The sequence below is a fragment of the Taeniopygia guttata genome, chromosome 3, assembly GCF_048771995.1.
Source record: "Taeniopygia guttata chromosome 3, bTaeGut7.mat, whole genome shotgun sequence".
NCBI lineage: Eukaryota > Metazoa > Chordata > Aves > Passeriformes > Estrildidae > Taeniopygia > Taeniopygia guttata.
Genome location: NC_133027.1, coordinates 14,178,504 through 14,195,148, shown reverse-complemented (window position 1 = coordinate 14,195,148; position 16,645 = coordinate 14,178,504). Strand labels below are relative to the sequence as shown.

Below are 16,645 nucleotides of genomic sequence, written 5' to 3'. Positions count from 1 at the left end.
AGAAATGTAAAAATTTGTAGCACACCTCCTCAGATTTAGAAGACAAAGTAAAGCTTTTCTTTTCGGAATTTGGAATCTTGGGTTCTTTTTCTTGGTTGTTTTCTTTTAAATCAGCTCGGAAGAAATGATGCTTCCCAGTGTCTGGCATGGCTCTTTGAGAGCTGGGAATTCAGGGTTCTCTTCTAGGGGCAGTAGTTGACTTAATCTGGGATTTGGGCCAAGTGACCTAATATCTTTTTGCTTTTTCCACAGCTTTTAAATCTTCAGTACCATTTATTCTTTCAGAGAAGGAAAGATAGAAGTTATCTGAGAAAACAGATGTTGCTTGTGGTGTTTTTCTGCTCAAACACAGAAGTAAGTGCCACTGCTTACTAAAATTGTAATTTTAGTTAGTGTCATACTCCATCTCCAGCCATACTGCTAGCCCGGTCTTCTAGATCACAACTAAAATGATTTTATTATTTGTGTAGGATCTTGTCCTCAATTAGATTAATATAAATGAAATTCATGTTTGTTACACTGATTTCAGCTTTTTCACCATTTAATTTCTGTGACCCCAAGCCACGTCTGTACAGACTGAATTTGGAATACACTTAGGGAAAAAGAAAAAAACTGGAAAGAAAAAGAGAAAATCAGAGTAGGAGGTAGTGATATAAATAAATATAAATTTGTGCTAAAAGATATCACTAGTTACTATTTTATTATTGTATTATTATTTTCATTCATATTGAAATCATTAATAACACTTCATGGCTGTTACTCTTAACATAGGTAAACAGACCTGGAAAACATATTGTCTGACAGTAGCAATAAAGGATTTTTATTTATGTCTTTTTGAAAAGACTGTTAAAATGGCTTCTATAGGAATAAATAACTTATGTGAGTTTCCTGATTTTATTAATTTTTATAAAAATTAACTTCATTCCTCATTAAACACAAATAAGCAAAATAGTATTGACAAAAACTACCTTAAACAAAACACAGAGAATCAATTATATGGCATACTGCAGATGTTTAATACTTACAAATGTAGCTTATCCAGCTTTGGGGGACTCGAGTTCTACTTTTCTCAGGAACAAAGGTGAAACATTATCATGCAGTGAATAAAACTGTGTTTCAACAAATAGCAACATAGGAAAAGCAAAAGGGCAAGAAAAATATCAAAATAACACCAAACCACTAACCTAAGCATCTCTGCTTTCTCTATTGTCCTATTATGAATACATATATGAATAATAAGAAGCACACTTGACACCCAAGCCACTTATAGCCCAACTATAAATGAAAACAACTAATTTTACTGGTACAATTAAAAACAATGCTAAAGTATAATAAGAGATTTTCAAAATAACAGTCACCAATGAGTACATTCATTTAATACCATGAAAGTAAACATGTTACCAGTGTTCATACATATAAAACTTTTGTGAAAACTTTGCATTTAAATGAACAACCAGAATTTCTTTGACCAATGCCTTCTGTATCTTTCGGCATAAGGCCGGAAAAACTTAGTGGGTCATAAAGCCCTGCTCCCTGTTGTTATAGGCAACTGAAGCCTGTTAATAAATTCTGCAAGACTCATTATAAAATTGGCTAAGATTTTTTACACTCCTGCTTCTGTTTGAAAGCTGTTCCTGGTATTAGAAATCTCCTAACTTGCAGTTTAAAAGTATTCATTACTGCTTCACACCATTTTGCTGCTGTGCCAACAGTATCTATTAACTTAATAGCTCTTTTTTTCTCTCTGGTGGTTTGCACCATGTTTGCTTGCAGATATTTATGATATTTAATATATATTATCTCCACTTTTATTTTACAGATCTGTCTAGAGGTTATTCTCCAAGTTTATTCTAGTTTAAATTCACAGTCTTTGAACATGGAGTGGCTCCAGTATTTCAGAGGAGAATTTTCTAGCACCTTATATAATGACATCAACACATCTCTATTTCTATCACTTTGCCTGAAGCATACTAGGATTATTTTTGCCTGCTTAGAGTCACATGACACTATTTGACAGAATAAGGATATTCAGGTCTTTCTTGCCTTCTGCTATTTCAAGATGATGAAAACTCATTTTATAGAAAATTCAATTTAGAATGTAACTTTTGATGATAAAATTACATCCTTTACTTTCTCTTCTCTGGGCCTTCTCTGGGTGACTAATAGAAATGACAGTGGTAATGGATGGACATTAACTCAGAATATCTGGAGCTGGAAGGGATCCATAAGGATCATCAAAGTCCAACTCCTGGACTTTATTCCTGTTCTCAGTGATGGAAGTGCCTTAGATAACTGAGTAGGCCCATGTGACACAGATTTCCTCCTTGCTCTGTCATGAAGAACCACCTACAGCACAGTGTGGTTTTCATGGAGAGGCCCTGTTAGTCTCTTAATAATGCGTACAAATGATTTTTATACAAAATGAATAAAATCAGGTACAGAATAGGGCTTTGAGAAATTTTGTTACAAATCTCATTTAATCCCAAATTTTTAACCAGTGCTTCTTTCTCTGTCTGTCCAGCTTTGTTCACATTAAATTCTTCTAACTGTGCTCCTATTGTAGTTTCAAGTACTATGTGTACATATGATTTCCCCCCTCATTTTAGCAATAACCTGTAAATTGAGTTATTTTTGTTGCTTGAGTACAAGGGTAATTCTTTGAGATCTGTAGTGTGGGAGATATAGCAACTAGTTTTAGTTACCTAGGATATAGACATTTATGTGTCAGCTAGTCATCCTCATTCCCTTCATAGTTACTGGGGAAAAAAATTAGCACACTTAATGCACTTAATTTTAGTATGAACTAGACCAGATGAGTCTTGCCCTTATATCACTGTAATGACAAGCTCAAAGAGAATGATTACCTCTGGTGCAGATGTCTCCAGTTTATATTTTAAGCTAGGGGAGAAAATTCTTACTGTGCACTTTTAGGATCTCTCAGTTTTCTAAACAGGCCGGGTTTACTCAAATTGGTCTTCTGAAGAGTCTCACAATTTCCTCCAGAGCAATGCCTTAAATATTGTTTTAGAATACTGGGAAACCATTCTATTGGAGCCACTGTTTAATAAAAAAATCTTGGATAAATTCAGTGTGATCATGAAGTACAAAATTATTTCCACAATTGATTCTATCCTTCATTTAAGGGTAAAATCAACTGCCCTTGCACACAACTCAGCTAACACATCTACGCAACTGACCTTTTAGCAAAATATAGGTTTATATGTATATCAAATAAGAGGGTATTAGCTGATGTTTCCTAATCAATGAAGATGAAAGAGATCAGGCCTCATGTATAAATGAGTTCTGTAACTTTCTTGAAATGTACAGATTTACATTAACATAAAATGGATGTAACAGATCAGAATAGTTGTCAATAGTAGCACTTTATGTGATGACTATCAAATAATTCATCATCAGTTTGTACTACATAGTTACAAGTAAATGACAGGAAGTTTGGCAATTATTAAGAACATGAATTGAGGAAATATATACAAAAAGCTGTGGTATTTCAAAGATTCTAAAATGAATTCAATAAGAAATAATTCTAAATTGAATTTTGCAAATATATCAATTTTAGCAAAGACTTTCCTATATATAGATTTCACACATTTTAGAACTTACACTGGCCAATATTCTGGAGGTATATTTTTTCATGTTCTTGTAAGATGATGAGATAATATAGAAAACAGATGAAAGAGATATACTGAGGACTGCACATACACCTGTGAGTGTGGAGCATGGGAATAAGACCTGTTCCATTATGCATTGTAATTGTAGCTTATCCATTATTGTCATGTTTGACACTGTATTCATGAGAGCTCCATTTGATCTAGATTTCCGTGTTCCAGGAAAATTATCTTTCCAATTCCCACAACATACTTCAGCTTTGTATGCTAACCACACCCTAGCTTTGTAAGCTAACCATATCCTATCCTTCTGTGCTGAAGCAAGAAAATAATAAGAATAAAAATAATAAAAAATCAAAATCAAAACAAAAATAAAAATCCAAATAAAAATATCATCTTATCTTGAATTTTACAGAAGTAAAACAGGTAAAGTCCTTAAGGTGTTCTTTGCATGGAAAGTTTCTCAAGGCAGAAATATTTTACACATTTGACATAGTGTATCTTTTATGCAACACAGTATTAATATTCCTAATTCTGCCTGATATTTTGTTTAAAAGGAACTGCTTTTTGGAACAGTAAAGCTATTGCTGTGGATTTTACCCCAGTGTAGAAAAAATGCCAGGTACATAGATTAAATGAGTGTTATCCATTCCCAGCTACATATCAGAGAAATGGTATCTTTTATGGACTTTAGAAGTTTGCATCTGACCTAGCTTTTCTCTGAAGCAGGAAAAAGCAACTAAGAAACAGTAAAAAAAACCCCTCAGTTTCTAGCCCTTGCTCGCTAGGAAGTTTGCAGAGTTACAGGAAATAAATAAAACCTCTTCTTCAAACAGACTTTTAAATGCAAATTTTAAACTGTAAATTACCTTATAATTTGGAAATCAGTGTCATTCCAGCAGGTGGGAAGGATTTAGGCATCGCTGGAATGCTGAAGATAAAACTTTCCAGACATGCTCCTGTCAGATAGATTAATATTTGACCTGAAACCTTCACAGTGCTCCTTTTGCTTCCTGCAAACCCTGTGGTATCAGTGATTATGCTGAGATAGCTTAACCTGAGATGTCAGGGGCTGATCTGTTGATGTGAAAAATCTCTGGAAAGAAAAACAACCCCTTTTTCAAAGCATCTCATGTATCTTGCCCGGAAAATGCTTTTATGAAGGGAAAAATAAATAATTTATCTTGAAAATAGATATTGATATCTATCTCAGAGTTAGCACAGAAAACTTAGACATTGTCAGAGAGGTAACAAATTCTGGGATGCCATAGTGTTTACTGCTTCACAGGAGTTTGCTCAGGAGGCATACCAGAAACATTAAATTTGTTCAAACTTGATAGAAGTTTTATCTTATAAAGGGAAAAGAGCAATAGCCAGTGTGTACCCTGTACATGTTCCTAGTTTTTGTTCTCTATCTTATGCATTTACCACATTCTCAAGGGGTATTTAATTTTTCATAAGGCCAACATTCAACACCATATCAGGATATCCCTTATATTTCATTTCACTTATTGGCCTGTACGGATCCAAGATCTATTAATAGTGCCACATTAAGAGACTCATATGGTTGTACTTACCAAAGATACTTCTGGACAACCTTCTTGGACTGAGGAAATCACATCTTTACATCTTATAAAGAATTCTGTAGAATCACAGTGAGCAAACAATGAATGTAGAAACTTAATTAATGTAAAAATCATCCATGCTCTTCCTGCAGTATACTACTGCCATATATTTGAGATGGTGGAATGGACTTTTTCTCCAGGAAAATGTATTTGACATTGTCTTTCAAAAATGAAATCTAAATTCTACTTTAACAAACATGTTATATTGAAGTAAATTAAGTTTGCCAGCAAAGTGTCAATCCTGAAAACAATTTTTAAATTTTTTTTTCCAGTTTTTTATTTAGGATATTCAGTTAAACAGAACAGGGAGCAGCAATGCAGAACAGGACATGCCAATAACTATAAGCTAGGGGAAGTAAAATATTTAAATCATACCTACAACCTTCTCAGTTATGTTTTAGTACAGGATACATCAAACAAAATGAAGTGTTATTATCATGATACAAAGCTGTTTGATATCCATTTAAAATTAAAGTTATTTTCAGCTCTGTCCCTGGTTAGCAAAAGTACATGTGATATCTCTTACCCTAGAATTAGATTCCTTGCTGGACAAAGGCTTTTAAACATGGAAGCTGCAATACAGTTAATCTCTTATATGTGGCTGGGAGACCAAAACTACTCAGAAGATTATCACAACAGGCACTAGCTTTAAATTCACAGTGAACTCATGGCATAAGGTAGCTGTTTTTCACCTTTCATAAATAGCACGTTGATAAAAACTACATTAAAGGAAACAGGTATGTAAAAAAATATCTGAGGCCTTATGAAAAGATTTCAATAGCCTCAGCAATCACCCTTCAAATTCTGTAGCAAGATTTTGCTAATTATTCACTTAAATAAGTGCCTGGAACATATCCATCTTAAGGTTCATATTTCAAAAGAAAAACTAATCTAATTTTTAAGATAAAGTATAATAAATATGAAATAACATAGGCAAGGAAAGAGGAAACCCCTGGATTTAAAGTCATACATTGGACAAAAATGATACTAGAAATTTCCATAAGAGTTTTATTTTTGCAAAGAAAATTATTTTCAGACTTTGTTTATTGATTTCCACAGACAAAAGGTGTCAAAAAACTTAGATAGAAAGATACCAGATTGGTGTCTGGGGAGGGGGAAGTATCAGAGCCTTCTGAATTGCTGCCCAAAAAAATTGCTAAAAGATGTCAAATTGGTCCCAAAACCAAAAACACAGGTTTTCAGCTGCTGCTCCACAAATTTTACATGTGCCATATTGGCCACAAAACAAAACACGGTTTCTCAGCTGTTCCAATTCTTCATACTGAGCACATACAAATGAAGTATAAATAATCTTTTTATTTTTCAGAATGAGCAGTGCTGAATCTGTGCAAATGATGAAAAAGGCCCTTGTATCTTAAAGTGCAAAGGAATGTTGGTATGAGGAGCCTTACGCATGCTTATGTTGCATTGTAGACTGTATATGGATAAAATTATTTTAAAACTTTGAACAGTGGATGCTTCTGCTGTACTTAGAACTCAGACAGCTGATGAAACCAGACAGTTCAGAAAGATTCAGAAGAGGAGAGTGAAGACATTCAAGCAGAAAAATGCTCCAGATTGAAATGAGCTGTGAAACTGTGAAAATAAGGTAGACAAAGAAGATGTGCTCTGGCTCCTGCCAGTGTTACTCCAGATCTTTTCTCCTGGAGATATTCAGAAGAGATGCAAATTTAGAAGAAAACATAAATAAAACATGAAAAGAGACACCGGACTTCAGAGAACTGCCTAAATGAGTCTCTGGGAAGAACCACTTTTCCCTGTATAATCTCAGCCTGTGTTTTCATGGACACTTGTGTAAATCCTAATGGAATGTACTTTCCAAAAGACCGGGTCTGTCATTCCCTTCTCTATCTCTGAACTTTTCTTACCTTCTTCCCAGCTCCAGGAATCATTACCCTATGTCCATCTTTGTATTGGCCAAGGTACTTTTTGAACTCTTACATAAGCAATACTACTTCACAGTCCAGTAGAAAATTATCCACATTTTTTTTTGTTATTGTTTTTTTGTTTGTTTTGTTTTGTTTTTGTTTTGGTTGGTTTTTGTTTTCGTTTTGGTTTTTATAGGTTTTATAAACTTCTCTCAGCTGAGACTTGGAAGCAAATGGGAGCATATGGCCAGGACCTGGTAGAAGAGGAAAAAGGAAGACAGAAGCCTGGATTCCTTATTTCACAGAATAAGCTGTTGCATCAGTGTTGCAATTCTTGAAGCTGCAGCCTAAAAGGGTCATATCAAATTAATCCTTACTTTTCCAGAGAGAGGAAACACTGACAGTAGGTCCATACTCTAGCTTGGAGTCTATGTCATATACTTATCACCTAGAGGATGAGCTATGATCACTTGCATTTCCAGGGATTAGAGATATCTTTGAGCTATTCATTTGTTTACTTGGTTTACTTATGTGCTTACTTTACTTTGGACTGATCTCCAAAAGCATCTAATACAAATTTTAATAATAAAAGATTTTATAGAAAAAATATCATTATGAATAGACTATGCTATATATGTTAACCTGTATGTTATTCAAGGGCATTAATATATAAAAGTATCCTTGAAGGATGTTCACATTGACAGCTGATAACAAAAAGCAGAGTAAAAATATATTTTGATTACCATGGTTCAAAGGAAATTAACTGAAATTGTCAGAAGATTTAACATGTTTTCTTTGACAATAATAAAACTTTTCATGCATGTACATTATGGATAGGGGAAGTCCAAAGTTTGACTATTTCCAAATGTATCATGTAACATTATCCTTCCTGACAGACCTTGCCTAAATATTCTGGCCGTCCAAAAATCTAGCCTAAATATTCTTAGTGGGGAAGCACAGTAAAAATTACACTTTATATTACCTTAGTATTTTTTTGGCTTGACACATGTGAACTTTGACATTACACGGTGAACTTCCTTCTACTTTTTAGTTGGGTCATTTGTTTTAAGGAAAAGAAGATGGAGACCTTCCAAGTAACTAGCAATCTTGGAAATACCTTTGCTGGGCAAGGAGAGACTGGAATGAAAGACATTTCATCAGATTAGGAGGAATTTTAATATATTAATTTGCTATGTTTGAGACTCAATGTGTTCCTCCCAACATCCATTTTAAATCCAGCATAAAATAAAGGAATAAAATCTAGGTCCTGGGGAATAGTAGGCTGTAAAGGAGAGATTAATTGGTGTCAAGTAGGGACTAGAAAAAGGATCAGCTGATGCTGGAAGAATTAGGCTGCAGGAAACATTTTATAGTTGTCTTTCTCACTGAAAGCATGGTATTGTTGTTCAACAGTCTAGTGCCTTTCCTTCTGTCAGCTTCAGTGAAGCTTTTAGCTGGGGAAGAAAGTGGATAATTAGCATTCCATTTGGACGCCTGCAGACCAGCAGTCTAGAATATTAAATAGCTTTGCAAAACAGGAATGGTCTGAACTGATTCATATTTCTTTATCTAAGGTCTTTGAAATGCAGGTCTATATATGTACTAAAAATAAAGCTTTGCTCATAACTTCACATCTGCTTTTGACGTTTGAAACTAATCCCCTTGATATTTGACGACAAATTCTAAACTGGAGGTGTGGAGGAAGGAGATGATGAAAGTGCTTCTGCACATGTTATAACAAGTATCCCATGTCACTCAGGATCTCTGAACACAGCACTGAAGGTATGGAAATACAGGATATTAGTAATTGCAGTGGTTTAACCATAGTAGATCAGCCCCACATATACACTCAGTAATTCTTCCCCTGTTGGGATGGAGGAGAGAATCTGAAGGGTAAAAATGAGAAAACTCATGGGTAGAGATAAAGACAATTATAGGTAGAGCACAAACAGCACACTGGAGCAAAGAAAAACAAGGAGCTAGTTCACAAATTTCCACAGGCAGGCAGGTGTTCACCATCCCCAGGAAAGCAGAGAACTCTCATGTTTAACAGTGACTTGGGAAGACAAATGTGGTCCCTCTGAACCTGCCCTCCTTCCCCCTTCTTCCCCCAGCTCTACATGCTGAGCTTGACACCGCATGTTGTGGAATATCCATTGGATCTGTTGAGGTCATTGTTCCTTCCCAATTCCTTGGGCACCCCCAGCCTCCTCACTGGTGGGGTAGGGTGAAGAGCAGAAAAGGCCTTGATACTCTGTTAGCCCTGTTCAGCAATAATTAAAAACTCCTGTGTTATCAACATGTTTCATGACAAATCCAAAATAAAACCTCACACCAGCTACTAAGAAGAAACTTAACTCTGAGAAGAAACCTGCACAGTAATGCAGAGGACTAAACTTGTGTTTACAGTAGCACATCCCATTGTCTGTTTCTGTTTTATCAATGGCCCCAGTGCTCCCTTTGGAGGATTCATTATTCTAGTTAAAGATTTTTTTCCTAGCTATTTTTCTTGCCTTATCCTGAGGTATAGGCAATTTTTAAAATTAATTGTTGTGGCATTCTGGTATCTCTTACACCAAAGCCATTATTTCTACACCAAGCAGTGAATTCTACTGGCCATACAGGAATGTACAGCCTTTCCTGGAAGAATAAAGGTCAGGAAATCAGGCAAATGGCTGTTCAGAGTGCTTGGTTTGAGGTGTTTTTCAGAATAATGTTGTGGAAATTATTGACAAAGGCTACTTTATACCTGTTCTACAGAAATGCATTCCAAGTAGGGAATAGAATAAAAAAGATATGGAAACTTGAATGATTTACTTTTCTTCCCAAGGTGTGTGGAAGTGTGGAAAGTGTGATGGCAATCTGGACATCTGTTTGGGGGCAGACGAACACTGATGAGCAGCACACCAGCTCTCACTGTGGCTCTCCTCTCTGCTCATCCAGACTGGAGGGATCAGTTGCAGCAGGACGAGATGAGTGGTCAAGTCCTCTGTGGCAGGGTGGTTTGGTACAGATATTACTTGGATCTGCAAAGTATACTCAGCCTTCTCTCCTGTGAAGCACTGAAAACGGCGATCTTCATTCCCTTCCTTTCTATGGCCTTATACGGCTGTAATTGTCTCTCCTGGTCATGATTTCGCCTTGAAGCCTGTGCAGATACCACTCATCCACCACCCCTCACCAGTCTCCCTTGGGTCCTTCCACCTTGCTCACAAGACCCTACTCTGGCCACCAGCCCCTGGCTCAGCAATGACACAGAAGGGATGGTCTCCAGCTTTTCAATGCCCAGCCCTGAGCTCTTCACCCTATTCAATATTTGTGAAAGGGATTCTGGAGTCCTGTGACAAGTATTTGCCATTAAAGTAGACAAAAACTTCAGCAGTCTTCAGTGCGGATGCTTATGTCTAAGCCAGTCAACCTATATTCCCTGTATAGAAAAAAAAAAAAAACAACAAAAAAATAGTTTTAAAATGTGATTCAGTTGAACCATTAGGGATATCTAATTGAAGAGGAACTAAGCTGTTTTGTAGGAGGTGCCCATATTTCTTCACTCAAAAGGAGTCCAGACAATTGTAGGCAGCTGGGACACAAATGGGTATTTGATCAAGTGCCTCATGACAGAAAATAATTTATTTGTGCGTATGATACTGCCATGGCTGGGGTTTGAATGGTCTGAGCTGCTGCTCTGTAGCACTTGTGAAATGGCTGGTAATGGCATTCTCCATCCCATCAGGAATCACATTATTCCCAATCCAACCCCACAGCCTCTGCTCTCAGACTCACTGAGATTTCCAGATTCAAATATTCCTCTACAGTCTCTGGTCTTTAGAACTTATCTCATATATCCTGCACCTGTTTTTTAAGACAAACTTTGAAATTTTCCTTCTTTCTGCAGCTCTTAGAGAAGAAAAGATGCTAATGCCAGAAGGAAAGGGTGGAGTGCTTTTATTGTTTAGAAATTGTCTGAATTTCTAGATGAGCAGAAAGGAATTGCATATTATAATAAATTCCTTTACAAAAATACTCTCACCGATGTCTACCATCATAGGCTTGCCTTTTCCAGTCTTCTTTTGTGTATATATATACATATATATATATGAAAATAAATAAATATTAATAATTTATAAAGAGAGAAGCTAGAAACTAGGTGGTCTGTCTTATTCCAGATTTTCAAACAGACTTTATGCTGTCTAGATAAGTAGACAATGTATATTCACCTTTCCTTTTTCCTGCTCTAGCATCCATGTTTGAATAGGAACATCCTGACTTTTTTTCCTAAGTAAAGTATGAAAACACTACACAGATCCTTTTGAAGGAGGCTAGAAACAGATTTTTTATCATTCAGAGCTCCCGAAAGGACCATTTGAGCATAGTCTTCCTGTTCAGAGAGGAAATAGCTGTGTCTGTGACTCAAATGGACTCTGATTTCCAATCATTTTCCAGTGGTAAACTATGATTCAGTTTCCATTTATAAAGTGAAATGAGTGCCTAAATAATCAACAGTAAAAAGCCAGAAGTAGGAAATGAACCATCCTTCAAAACAATTCTGCTCTGTTTAGTTTGGACTTCATTCCATTGTTAAAGGATTTCCTTATGTGCAAGGTGTTAGAGATTGGCAAGTTTAAGCCATTCTAGGCACAAGTATTTCATTTTATATTGTGTGTAAATATGAGATAACTATCTGTATAACTTTAAAATCATCTGCTAGAGATACCAGCTCTTCCTGTGCTTTAGAGGAAAACTGGTTGCAGGGACAGAGGAAAGCCATTACTAATGAAGATAAATAGAGCATCTCTTAAATTGCTTAGTTTTCAGCAAGTGCAAAAGGCTGGCTTATTCAGCTTTGTTTAGCTGAGGGCAAATTGGGAACTTATTGCTTACTCTATGATATAACCTCAGCAAATATTATCTACTGATTGTCATCTACAAACATAGATAAGACTTAGCAAAGTGCTATGAATGCTGGCAGCTCTGTCTCTGAAGGATACTCAGCATTTCAGGGGGTTCAGGTAGGACAGAAAAACATCCTTTGGGGTTAAACACCCAGTCACATTTGGGGGCGAGGGAGGTTGAAAGAAAAAGTTCACTTAAACACATTGCCTAAAAGCTGGTTCATCCTGTTCCCAAGGAGTCACCTTGCTACCTCTTCTCAGAAATCCATTATGCACAGAAGATAGCTGTTGACTGCTGAGCAAAATGGATCATAGAAAACTTGTTACTGTACCCAGTGGGTTCGCTTCCCTGTGACCCCACTCTCCCACTCAGTCTTATTTATGCTTCAGCACAAATTAGAGGTGAGTGCAAAGCAAAAGCTATGATCTGGAAACCTCCAAATTTAGCTTCTGAGCTGGAACACAAATTCAAATTTATGAGCTAGCTAAAGTGCCCTTTATGTCAAGAGTTTCCAAATTAATATTTAAGATTTAGAAAATAATGGATTTGCCCCCCCCCCCTAAATAATTTAAGGTTGATTTTGTTTGCATAGGGTCTTTTTTGCTTTTGCTTTTGTTGGGTTTTAATTTTATATATTTTTTTAAATTAATATTGCATTTTTCTTCTCTTCTTTTTGTTTTCTGAGTAATATGTGTTGCTTATTTCATCATTCCAGCCAATTCACTCTCTGAAGACTCTAAATCGTTCTTTTAAACAAAAGTTCAAATTCTTTTACTTTCTTTTGATTTTAAAAGCTGAGGTTTTAAGGAAAATAACAAATATTCTGACAGTTTGGGAAGTCTAAATTGGAAATAGAGTTTAGAAATTCAGTCTCATTTTTCTGTATTTGTTCTACAAACTTATTTGTAAAGCCAGTATTATTTTACATACAAACCTGGAGGAAAGACAAGCTGAGTGTTTTATAAGGCAGGCCATAAATAAAATATGAATATGTAGAAAGAATTCTTTCCAGTCACACTGAAAATTAACTTCTAGGATATCCTATCTTTTTAAAGATCTAGACTATATTTTGTTTTACTGAAAGAATATTAGCTAATTATGATATATTCAGGAGCGTTAGCAGAAAAAGTCTGTCTTTCTCAGACATGAATGAACTGTGCTGTGTCAAATGAATTTTTGTCCAGGTGCACAGAACATTTGAGACAATTTCTGAACTTCTTCCCAATCTAGTTGGCTATGGATTCAGTGTTAATGATTCACATCGTAAATAGTGATGTTCAGAGTGTTCATTAAGTTCCATTGTCTGTTGCTCCTCTAGACAGTTATTTACCTTCATTTACAATAAGCAATTTTCCATCAAGAAGAGCGCTCTTAATTTGATTGTCTGTGTCAGGCTACTTTTCTGTGATATTTTTTTTTTGGCAACAGTTTTTCCAGCTTGTTCTTTAACTGTCATTTGCCTTCTCCTGTATTTTAAATCTATCATGCTTCATGACAGACAGACTTGTAATTTGGACTCTAATCATTTCTGATTCTCATGTTTTGACAGACACAGACTTGTCTTTCTGCACCTCCTTCCACACTTTCTCTCTTTATTCTGCATTTGCTTGTGGCATACAATACTCTCTGTTTAACCCTTTCCTTTTCCATCTTCCACTCTACATAACACATATAAGCAGATATGCTTTAAATTATGGATGTTAGAGAGACTTCCAGAAATTACTCTGTTGAACTAAAAATTATGGTGTTTGAAACTATATACAGATGAATTTATTTCATGCTCTAAAGTTCCACCTGACACAGTTTGGAAGGGCTCTAAGATGACTGAGTTAATTAAAGCCCCTTTTCAATGTTTGGTGCTTTTTTTTTTTCCCCTTAACCTTGATTATTTTAATATTAAATTCAGTTTCTGAGAAAGTCTCTTCTGCCATTGTAAATACTCATAAGATTGAAACATCCTTACCTTGAGAACAGAAGGATTCAAGTTAGAATGCAATTGTTTAGTTCCACCTGCAAATAGCAAGACCACATTTAGCTGCCCTGGTGCTATAGTACTGTCTGCTGGAGAAGTGAAGTTCCCTTCGCACAGAGAAACCAGATGAGGACTGTTTTTCCTGCTTCCAGGAAAAATTCTATGCTGTAGCATCAGTTGTGCTGCTTTCAAAAGGTGAGAAGATGCCTCTTCTTGAATTCAAAGGCACTGTGCTCTGCTCAAAGTCATGACTTTGTGACATAACTGCGACTTTGCGGAAATCATCCCATTGGCAGCTTGTCCCTGGAATGGTGCCTGCCTATTACATCTATCCAAGGCAGAGGTGAAGATTTACTGAGCATCTTGTCCTCATCCTTCTTATCAGGACAGTCCACAAAAAGTGATTTCTAAAAGGAGATACATATAGTTGACTTGTGTCTTCAGCATTTTCTGCACCTTTTTGTGTTTCAATATATATTTTAAATATGCATGAACAGATACGCACAGACAAACAAACCCTGAGACAAGGTACTGGGAACAATGTTGCTAAAACATCTTCATTATGGAGCTGGACAATGGAACAGAGCTTTTCATTTGTAGATGATATAAAATGTGAAGGAATGCTTGATATATCCAAAAGGGCAGGCTGCCATCAGGCACCATTGTCAGGCTTGAGAAACCTGCTGACAGGAAACTCAGTGAATTCAACAAAGGGAAATGCAAATAACTCCATGCACCGTGTGAGACTAGGGTATGTCTGGCTGGAAAGCAGTTTGCAAAGAAGGACCTTGAGGTTCTGGTAGACAAGATGAGTGTGAGCCAATTATGTGCTCTTGCAGCACTCTGGGCTGCCAACAGCACTGACAACTGAATGAGAAGAGCAAGTCAAGGCCGATAATCTTTCCCCTCTGCTCCACACCAGTGAGACACATCTGGACTCTTGCAGTTCTGGGCCCCTGATGACAAGACACACATGGACTTATTGGAGACAGCATTGTAGAACCACAAAGATGATGAAGGAAGGGAGCCTCTGTCATATAAGGAGACAGTGGGGCTGTTCAGCCTGGAAAGCACAATGCTCAGGGGGATCTTATCAATGTCCATAAAATGCCTGATGGGAAGATATAAAGACTAGAGACAGACTTCAAGGCTATTGAAATATACAAAATTCTATTTAAAATCTTTTTCCTATAAGTGGTCAGATACTGCAACAGATTGCCCAGCAAGGCAATGCAGTCTCCATCTGGGAGATTAAAGAACCAACCACGCACAGCCCTGGGTACCTTGCAGGATATCAGCTGGCTTTGAGCATGCACATTGGACAAGGCAACCTCCAGAAGTCCCTTCTGATGTCAATTATTCTGTGATTCTGACTCGTACTTCCATCTCACTTTACCACATCTATATCAAAGACTGATTTTACAAACACAAGCTTTTGCAGCATCAGGGTTTGACATTGGAGTTACAGAAACCTTTCATGGATTCTCATCTGTACAAATGAATTGTGTGAAGATGTTCTCTTACCCTTGAAAACTTGAAAGAAAATATTCTGGAGAGACACTTTCTAAGCTGTAGAGACTGACTGAAATTGTTTCCTTTTGTCTCAAGGATCATAATTTTGCATTCTAATTTTGAAGTTGAGTTTAGAAATCAGCACTGCAGAGTACTTGGTGTGAAAGGAAGACAAGGTTGAGCACAAATAATATTGGAGTGAAAAAAGAACAAAATTATTGAGCTGATACACTCTTTTCAGGAGAAAAGTGAACAGGAAGAAATAATTTCATTATCTCTTCATGAGTCACATTAACAAAACTGAAAAGTACAGCACATTAGAACTACAGTGGCCTGTTTGGCATGGAATTTCAAGGAAAAAGATGACAGCAGAAGATACAGCAGGGAATGTGCAATTTGCCAAAACATTTTGAAGACGGAAAAAAGAGGAAAAATACTGGCATGTCACTGCTTTCATAGGAGACAAATTCTTATCCTTAATCGCCTTCGGGGTCTGTAGATGGTATTGTCCATTTCAAGGTTATCTTCCTATATTGTTCATTGTTAGCAGAAAGCCAAATGTTAGCAAGAAGAGTAGCATTTTTTCCTTTCTATTTCAGTATATACTTTTATGACTGTATAACCCAAATATTGCATACCTGTCACTGATCACAATGCATATTTGCATACCCAGAGCCATAATCTCCAGACATTTTGCAGATAAAGTCTAAAGCAACATAAGAATATTTAGTAGATTCTCAATATTATGGTGAAACTGTTGGACACGGGACTAATGCCCAACATCCAGATCTGGATGGAAATTTTGTCTGCCTCCTGACCTTGAAGAATTCAAAGCAATTCTGTTGAAGGTGACACATGGAGCGTTTTGCCCTGATCCACTAAACCCCAGGTGATAACATGACATATACAAACATTTTATTTGTTTCTGTGAGCAAGGTTTTTTTTGTGTTTTCTTTTTTCAATTTCCTTTTTTTATTATCTGTTAGAAATTTAGGGATAGGCAGGGAGTTGGGAGCATGACTCAGGAGTACTGTGTTTACCTATTTTCAAGCTACAGGTTATCTGTAAAAATATCTGAAGGTTTTCAGCAAGGCAGGTTATTTAGATGGGAGAGTATAATGAGAGGAA

The 16,645-nt window shown here is 36.4% G+C and overlaps 1 long non-coding RNA gene across 1 annotated transcript; it reads right to left on the bottom strand.

The window, feature by feature from the left end:
* Positions 1-5,332: 5,332 nt before the first annotated feature.
* Positions 5,333-15,525, bottom strand: LOC140683643 (uncharacterized). Its single transcript, XR_012054840.1, has 2 exons — positions 13,997-15,525; positions 5,333-10,567 (listed from the first exon to the last, which is right to left on the bottom strand). It is a non-coding gene; the product is annotated as an uncharacterized lncRNA (long non-coding RNA).
* Between the last annotated feature and the right edge of the window lie 1,120 nt (positions 15,526-16,645).